Here is a 9,999-nt window from a genome sequence, read left to right as displayed (position 1 = left end):
ATAGTTAATGACTCCTTTAATTGTAATTGAGTGAGAGCTAGACGAAATTACACCATTTGTATTAAGCTTAACATAACCACATTTTGGAGCTAACTATTTTGAATCAAAAGCCATAAAATTCGAATGGTACATAGCCATTGAGGGTGGCGAATAACTTCTCGTCCAACTGATACCATCTACCACATCCTAAACAGAGCTATAACTATGGAAAAGCACAAACATATTCCTGTTTTTATTGATTAATAGTAATGTTTATAGAAAAATATAGAGTAAATCAAATTTATTTTGATATCAATAGATGTTGATTTAATAATGAAAAATTCATAACAATTATAAAATAATTTCTTCCAATTAAAAAGCAATTTTTTTTCTTTTTTTCTTTTTAAGAAAGAAAATACTAGTGGACACAAAATTCCAAAAGCGCAAGAGATTTTCCACAATGAAAACAAAAGCTGTTTTCTATTTCCATGTTGGAATCCACACAAAATCGATAAAGTCAAATGGCATGTGAAGAAAAATGGGCAGAGGATTGGAACAATTCCGGTTGATGGGACTGATAGTGGAGATAACATTGAGGTAATCCTTCTCTAGACTTAGTTAACTGTTGAATATTGTTGAAATACTTTTATTTTTATTGTTTTGAATCGAAGCCAAAATTTTTTTGGAGTGGGATATAATGTTCATTTCCAGGTAGATTATGCATGTTAAATTCCGAAATTGTTATACTTTATGTTTCTAACCATATTGTCACGCATAAGGTTTTTAGTTGTGAATGCATACATCACGAAATAGAAGTTACCAATAGGATGTGTGTTGTGGATTGGCAGCTGACTTAAAAGATATTTTGAATAAAACTCATTGTAGATTATTAAATCATGTAGTAAATTGAGTTACTTATGAACAAAAGAGAGAAGTTTCATGCTTTCTGAACTTTCTTCTTTATTAATGTGGACGAGTTGTGCTATGCATTATTGTCTGTAGTGTAGGACTATAATGTGCAAAATATCATCGTGACTTGAAATTTCTGTCTATACAATTACCATATGTTTCTAGCTGACATTAGTGGAGGTACTTAGCAAGAGAGGAGGATGCGCTTAAGTAGCATGGACAGATAAGCTTGCTTCAAACATTTAGCACTTTGCATTGCATTTGAATGATGTCCTTTTCCTCAAATTTGATGTCACAATGCTTTAGGCAAAAAAAAAAAAAAAGGGAAAAAAGAAAACGAGTTTGTGGCCTCATTTGCGTAACTAAAATCCTCAAGTTTTTTACTCGACACCCAAAATTGATTATTCGTTGATGACACCTGAAATTGCTTATTCATTAATGTCAGGCCTTGATTAGTTTAAATGGTTACTGAAGTTATATATAATTATTTCCATGGCATTCTTTGTCAAATTTAACAAGCAGAATATCCCTTTTATTTACAGGAGTCCATTTTAGCTATTAGCTTTAGCAACAAGGGATCCAGATACATATGTTCAGGAGGAAGTGGTCAAGTTGTAAGAATATGGGATTTGCAGCGGAAGCGTTGCATCAAATGGTTAAGAGGTCATACCAGCTCAATAACAGGTGTTATGTATAACTGCAAAGATGAGCACTTGGCCTCCATCAGCCTAAGTGGGGATCTGATACTTCACAACCTTGCTTCTGGGGCAAAGGCTGCTGAATTAAAAGATCCCGATGCACAGGTTGTTGAGTTTGTTGCATTTGGGTGCTTATGTTAAGTTCTTAGTCATGTTTGCAAGCTAATTTTCCTCTGATGGATTTAAGACCAGGAACTAAAGGTACTTGATTATTCGCGGATTAGTCGACACATTTTGGTGACTGCAGGTGATGATGGATCTGTCCATTTATGGGATACCACTGGTCGTAGCCCAAAGGTTCTCTTCTCTCTGTCTGTCTTAATATTCTTGATGTTCTAAGCATATATGTAATCCACTGGCTTTTACAGGTCTCTTGGTTGAAACAGCACTCTGCTCCGACAGCTGGCATTAGTTTCTCACCCTCCAATGATAAGGTCTCATTGTTTCTTCTTTTCCTTATTAAGGCTTAATTAAAGGAATAGGCTGACTTTTTCTGGAAGGTTGAGATGAAGGAATTTTTTTTTTAATGGTTAAGATATCTTTCAAAAATTGTTAAATATTCTGACATTTCATTATTCTTTTTCCTTTTCAACAGATTATTGCTAGTGTTGGGTTGGATAAGAAGCTATACACTTATGACTCAGGGTCTAGAAGACCCTCAGCTTTCATTTCATATGAGGCACCTTTTTCTTCATTGGCATTTAAAGATGATGGTTGGACACTGTCAGCTGGTACTGGTAATGGTAGAGTGGTGTTCTATGATATTCGGGGAAAACTACAGCCTTTTACTGTTCTTCGTGCTTATAGTAGTCCGGAGGTTGGTTATCTTTTGCTCTATTATCACTTTTTAATATAAAAAGAGACCCAGGCCCTGATAAGTTCTTGTAGTTTGCACTTGCTTTCTATTTTCCTTCAAGAACTCTAACTTGATATGGAATTTTGAATGGTATTTGTATAAAAGATCATGTTCTATAATGGAACTAATGATATTAATTGGATGTCACTGCTTGCTTGTTTGTGCTCCAACTTCAACGTGTTTTGTGTAAATAGAAAGTAATAAGCCTTATTCCTTTAACATTTTAAATCCTAAGTGTTTATAGCATCTATCAGGCTGTTTCAAGTTTATGTTGGCAAAGATCAAAACTTGCCATTGTTAATGAGAGTACTTGCACTGCTGAGACTGCTCTTTTGGGAGGTGCAATAGAGGATTCTGTTCTTATGCCAGACCCACTTCCATCTGCGACATCAACAAGCCTTTCGTCATCCACAGCAGTTTCTAGTTCTCGTATCACTGGCTGTTCAGGTCCTGCAGAAGTATCTTCTCTTATTAGTAGTAGTGGATTGTTAAAGATAATAAAACGGTTAGAGAGGTAGTTAGTGAGGGCTGGTAAGTTAGCTAGTTTGTTAGAGATAGCAAGTTATAAATACTATCGTCTGGCTTTGTATTGAGCCAAGTAACAGTCTAAGTTCATTTTATAAACAGTTTGTTTAGTAAATTTCTGAAGGTTACCTAGTTTTCTTCATGGTATCAGTCGCTAGGGGTTCTTGATCATGGCAACTACAAACTCTGCTGCGTCGGATTCTGCTGAAGTGCATGGCTCGGTGTTTGCTGCTGAGCGTGTGGTGAATTCGCTTCCTAGACATGACGTTGTGAAACTTGATGAAGGAACGTTTCTTCAATGGAAGCAACAGGTAAGATTCATTGTTAATGGCTATGATCTCTTCGGTTTTCTTGATGGATCTATTGCAGTGCCGTCGAGATTTGTACAAGCACCGGATGGTGCGCTTGTGGTCAATCCAGTGGCATCAGTGTATCACCAACAAGATAATCTGCTCACGTCTTGGCTTCTCTCCACCATAAGTTCATCAATTCTTTCATCCTTTATGGATGTCCAATCGGCGAACGACGTATGGACCATGGCGTTGGAGATGTTTGCGGCCGATTCCGATCAAAGGCAGTCACGATTGCGTCATGAGCTTCACTCTCTCAAGAAAGGAAGCATGTCGATCCGTGATTATGTTGCGAAGTTAAAACGTGTGTGTGCTCTGTTGGAATCCTCTGGATCTTCCATTTCAATGGCAGAAAGGACGGCGGTGCTTCTTGCGGGGCTTTCGTCTGAGTTTGAAGGCATCGTCTTGTCGGCTTCGTTGTCTCCGACTCCGTTGCCGTTTCCACGACTAGTTGAGGCGTTACTAGAGTGTGAAACTCGGCATGCTCAGACCAGTCAAGAGGTGGTGTATGCTGCAAATCTGGTGGAGGATGTGTCTACAGATGCTGCGTCGCGGGAGGGCGATCGGGGGTGCGTGGTCGTGGAAGGACGTTTCGGCCGCGACTTCAATGCCAGATCTACTCTCGGTTTGGACACGTGGCTCAAAAATGCTATTATAGGTACCATCGTGATGAGTCGTCTCCGGTGCCACCTCCGCAGCAAAACCAGATGCTGAATCTTTACTCCGGTGATGGTGGCTGGCCGTCTTATCCAAACACTAGACCTAAGGTTTCTAATTTTGGTCAACAGCATTATGGGACTAATCAAGTTAATTGTGCTACAGGTCAAAATTGTTTTGGGCCTGGTCAAAATTCATATGATTTTGGTCAAAATTGGTGTGCTGAAGGGGGCTTCAATGCGCAGCGTGGAGGCCAGTAGGTTGGGCCAAATGGGTGGCCTAAGCCGAGTGATGAACGGCGAGATTTTAGGCCTCCAACTCCTGGGCCGCAAGCTGGTGGGCCAAATGATGGTGTACATGGAGGGTTTGGCATGCCGTCTTATGTTGGGCCAAATATTGGGCAGAATGTTGGACCAAATGTTCCTCCTTCGATACCTACAAATCCATTTGTCAATAATGTTCAGCTCAATCCAGCTAATCCGATCGGTACCACGACAGTTCCATGGCGAACCAAGCTGCGTGCGCGAGTATTTTCCGCCTCAAACCCTTGTTTTGGACTTCCTAGGTTGGGAGATATACATGCGTCGGACTATTCTGATCCGTCGATCTCTAGTTCTCATGCTAACTCCGATCGACATAGAGTGAGTGGGGATGCGTCTGACTCGCCGATTCCTGGACCAGTTGGGACGTCGTCTTGGTATCCTGATTCAGGAGCCAGCAATCATGTTTGTCAGGATACGTCAGATATGCATAATGCTACTCCTTATTCAGGTACGTCTTCTATTTTAATGGGTAATGGTACGCCCGCATTAATATCGTCTGTTGGTCAAAGTGTTTTGCCGACATGGTCTATGTTGCTTCGGTTGTCTAACGTGTTATGTGTCCCAACTATTCGAAAAAATTTGTTGTCAGTATCACAATTTGCTACTGATAATGGGGTATTTTTTTAGTTTCACTCTACTTATTGTGTGATAAAGGACAGCGTGACACAGGAGGTTTTACTGACGGGGCATATTCATAATGGGCTATATCGGTTTACTATGCCGGATGGTGGTTCTTATCTGTCTGCTACTCAGGTAGAATGTTTGACCTCGACTGCTGACAGTGAGTTGTTTTCGTTATGGCACAAGCGACTTGGACATCCGTCGTCAACTGTTGTTAAAAATGTTTTACATAAATGTGATGTTCCTTTGAATAAAATTGCTGTTAGCGATGTTTGTACTGCTTGTAAAAAGGGTAAGTTTCATAAGTTGCCATTTATGGCTTCCAAGACTGAATATACTGATCCCTTTACGTTGGTTGTATCTGATGTATGGGGACCTGCCTCGGTTGCTTCTAGTAACAATTGGTATTATGTGTCGTTCATTGACATGAGTTCTCGGTTTACTTGGGTATATCTAATTCGACAGAAGTCTCAAGTTATGAATTGCTTCATTCAGTTTCAGAAACTTGTTCACACTCAGTTTGGCAAGACCATCAAGCAATTCCAGAGCGACTGGGGTGGTGAGTATCGAGCGTTGGCTTCGATTTTGGCGTCTCAAGGCATCGTTCATCGTGTTTCGTGTCTGCATACTTCTGAGCAAAATGGTGTCGCCGAGCGTAAACATAGACACATTGTCGAAATGGGGCTTACTCTTTTAGCTCAAGTGGGTCTTTCGATGGAGTTCTGGGCATATGCGTTTACATGTGCAGTTCATTTAATAAATCGTCTTCCCACACCAGTGTTGGATGGTAAGACTCCATATGGTGTGCTTTATGGACGAGACCCTACTTATGATCACCTGCATATCTTTGGATGTTGTTGCTATCCGTTTTTACGCCCGTTTCAGGGTCATAAATTAGAATTTCGGTCTCAACCTTGTACATTCTTGGGCTACAGCCCTTGTCACAAAGGGTACCAATGTCTGTTGCCGGATGGTCGCGTTATTGTTTCTCGACATGTGGAGTTTGATGAATCTAGGTTCCTCTCTCCACCAAATATATCTCGGTCACGCGAGGTGAGTACTATACCTACTTATTTTCCTGTTCTTGAGACTAATCCATTGTTACAACGGAACTCTGTTATTGGTCCTGTTTGTCAGCCTAGTGTACCTGGGGCTCGGAGTCCTTAGAGTAGAGTGGATGTTAGTCCAACAAATACTAACTATCGTAATACTCCCTTATTGAATGAGTTTTTGACTGAAGAAGATATTTCTCATCATGGTGTCTTGCATTCTGAAAATCAATCTCCCACGCCCACTGTTCCAATTCCGTCTGACCCTACAGGACCAGAGGTGTCTGTGCCTAATGTGAATATTCATCCTATGACTACTCGTTCAAAAGCTGGCATTTTTAAACCCAAGGTTCTTGCTGTTGAGGTTGTAGAACCGTCAACGATTGAAGAAGCTGTCGCTAGCCCTGAGTGGCAAATCGATGCTCAAACGGAATATGATGCCTTAATTCGTAATGGTACCTGGGAACTGGTTCCTATGCCATTAGGTCGCAAAGTTATAGGTTGCAAATTGTTGTTTAAAGTAAAGAAAAACCCAGATGGATCGGTTGAACGGTACAAGGCCCGTCTGGTTGCGAAAGGCTGTTCTCAAGTTCTGGGGTGTGACTTTCAAGAAACATTTAGTCCAGTTGTCAAACCTGCCACTATAAGGGTAATCTTGTCGATCGCGGTTACTAAAGGGTGGTCACTTAGACAAGTTGATGTTAACAATGCCTTCTTAAATGGTGATGTTGATAATGAAGTGTTTATGCAGCAACCTCCGGGATATGTTAAGCTTGGTTCTGACGGGAGACCTTTGGTTTGTCGATTAAAGAAGGCGTTATATGGTTTGCGACAGGCTCCACGAGCTTGGTTTGAGAAGTTGAGGACATTTCTTTTGCAAGTTGGGTTTGTTGGCTCTAAGTCGGATGCTTCTCTTTTTGTTCGAGTTCGCTCAGACTCTACTCTCTATGTTCTTGTTTATGTTGATGACATTATCATTACTGGTAATTTGGCGTCGGCTATTGACTGGTTTGTACAGATGTTGAATGATGAATTTTTGTTAAAAGACATGGGTGATTTACATTACTTTTTTGGGAGTTGAGGTTACCAGGTCGCCTTGTGGGAGCCTTCATCTGTGTCAAAAGAAGTACATCCGGGATATGTTGAAGCGTAGTGGTTTGACGAATGCTAAAGGCGTACATACGCCCATGATTAGCTCGTTCCATATTTCTAAAAATGATGGTGAGTTGTTATCTGATCCGACTGAGTACAGGAGTCTGGCAGGTGCGTTACAGTATGTGGTCATTACTAGGCCTGATATTGCTTATGCGGTTAATAGGGTATGTCAGTTTATGCATAGTCCAACCACAGTTCATATGACTGCTCTTAAAAGGATATTACGATATTTATCTGCTACACTTGATTTTGGAATTGTTTTTCGACGGTCTGATTCTCTGTCTTTAGTTGGGTTTTCTGATGCAAACTGGGGATTAGATTTTGATGATCGGAGGTCTACTTTGGGGTCTAAGTTCATTTTATAAACAGATTGTTTAGTAAATTTCTGAAGGTTACCTAGTTTTCTTCATGGATCAACATCAAGCACACTCAATCTCTCTTCTTCTCTCGAAACACCAATTAGAAGCCATCTATGGCCAGGTGGAACACTAATGAGATTACACGCTCCTCGTTCTACATTCAATTTCAAGGATGATATGGAGGTATTTTCCCCTCTTGTGGATGTTCATCCTATTACACCCTCGCCGGATAAGCTGTGGGATGGTCATGATGGTGCAAAGAAAGAGCACCTACCCAGTGATAAGAAGCCATCCTCCCTGCTGTTTCCTTCTAGCAGGAGGTTTGCTTTTGCTGATGATGGAGCCAGTGATCACCCAATACTTGATTGGAAGTCCAGTTCAATGTCTCAACAGGTTTTTTGCTTTTTGCTTTTTTGTTATTGATAACAGTAATGCATAACATATTTATTTTGATTTTTTTTGTACAAGATATTACTTTAAATCTTCATGGTAATGTTCTGCTAGTTTCATGCAAGTATATGAGTTGATCCTAAGTTGTCATTTTTGCATAGAATGGGACTGTGGTCTTTTTGTGCACTATGTTGTATGTTTGGAGCATTATAAGTGTTTGTATTAACAAGTCCAATAGATCAACTGTGTTTTAGTATGGCTTTGCATGTTTTGAGGATTTCTCTGATTTACAATTGCAGACAACTTACTATCATCTGCAGTGGGATATCATTTCCAACAACTTTCATTTCTCTTAATAAATGAATTGGCTGAGCTTGATTCACAGGCTATTATATCCTATGTTCTTTAGTCATAGAACTGTTTCTGATACTTAATTTGGTTTTTTGAGAGCAATCGATATGGCTTTTCAGTCTTTTTCCCCATAATGATGTTTGTACACCACTTATCTTTTCAGGATGTGACGAAGTCTTTTACAGCTTTGGAATCTACCCCTACACCATCTTCCAAGAGTGAAGAGACCTCCATCACTCCTCCAGAAGCTTGGGGTGGTGAGAAGATATCTGACAAATTTGCTCACCTTCGCCAGCTGCCATCTCGTTTTGGGATGCCAGCTTCCGGTGGTCTGACAACGAGCTCTATTTATGCTGGACAAGATCAGTCTTCAATGCTCAGTCAGCCCAGTTCTAACCTGAGCTATGAAAATTTGCACACGAAAGATGTCTCTTCAAATCAGGAGGCTTCTTCACTAGGATTTCCTGAACATTTCTCCTTGATCTCCATGTCTGCTTTATCTTTTGGTTCAAAAGGCATCACTAGAGCTGCCAGCCTTGACTCACCAAAACTAGCATCTTTAGCACCGCCTCGAAGGTTTTCAACATATGCCGAGAGAATTAGTACTACATCTGCTTTTAGTGATGGAACATCCCATTTGGTGGCTTCTCCAAAAACAAAAAAAACGGGAGCTGAAACCAGAGAAGAGCTGTTTAATAGCCTTTTATTGAGGTCTGATTCATTGACTGCAGCGGCATCAGGAGTTCTTCCAGCAATGAATGTATGATATCTGGTTTGGTTAAATAACTATTCACTACATTAATTTCTCTAATCACTTTGGTCTTTTTATGCATTTGAGTAGTGAAGTCATCCTGGATGAAGGATTTTTACGAATTTCTATATATTTCATAGTTTTTTTTCCGGGCATGACACTGCATTGATTGTGACCATAATAGGGAGGAACATTACTACCCCCCAAGGCATCTCAACAAGGAAGCAACTTTACTCTTCAGCTATTTCAACGAACTCTAGAAGAAACCCTCGATTCATTTTAGAAATCCATTCATGGAGATATGAGGAACTTGCATATTGAAATTTTAAGACAATTCCACATGCAGGAGGTATTTTCCTATCGTCCTTTCCTTTATGTTGCTTTGGCTTTCATGTACATATTCTCAGCTCTAATTTGTGGAAATTATTGGAACAGATGGAGATGTCTCGTGTGATGAGCTCCATATTACAGAACCAAGCTGAACTGATGGAAGAGGTTAAGTCTCTCCGGAAAGAAAATCAGCAGCTTCGTCAATTGCTTTGAGCGCTAATTAAACAACATTATCGTGTGAGGTTAGTGAATGCCTCTTCTGATCACCTTGCCGTAACTTCTGTTTCATCAGTAGGCTTGTCTCATATCAGAGTAAAACTGCTTACAAATGTGAGGCTAAGATTTTTACTTTTCAGAAACATGTATATAAATGCTTCTCGGTTGATTGAAAATGAAGCATTTAACACGATTATCTTAGTACATAGAGTTCCCTGAATTTACTACATTTTGTTTTGTGTAACCTTAATAAAACAAGTCTTTAATAGAAAGTTGAGTCGCTACTTTGTTCTTTTTTGGTTAAACGGGTACTTGATAAAAATATTTAATCATCATTCCACATAAGTCGTTTTATACATTTGGTTATAAGAAATCGTACATATTTTTGTTATGTCATATAAAAGTATACATGTTATATGTTTTGATTGACATTGTATCATCTAATTTTAATAGAAATAGTGAGTTGTAAATTTAAAGGGT

The 9,999-nt window shown here is 39.8% G+C and overlaps 1 pseudogene; it reads left to right on the top strand.

Moving 5' to 3' along the window:
* Positions 1-204: 204 nt before the first annotated feature.
* On the top strand, positions 205-9,742 carry LOC105775696 (protein NEDD1-like; annotated as a pseudogene).
* The last annotated feature ends 257 nt before the right edge of the window (positions 9,743-9,999 follow it).

Source organism: Gossypium raimondii, chromosome 10 (assembly GCF_025698545.1).
Source record: "Gossypium raimondii isolate GPD5lz chromosome 10, ASM2569854v1, whole genome shotgun sequence".
NCBI classification, from domain to species: domain Eukaryota; kingdom Viridiplantae; phylum Streptophyta; class Magnoliopsida; order Malvales; family Malvaceae; genus Gossypium; species Gossypium raimondii.
The sequence above is the reverse complement of the archived record's forward strand: the minus strand, read 5'-3'. Positions and strand labels throughout refer to the sequence as shown.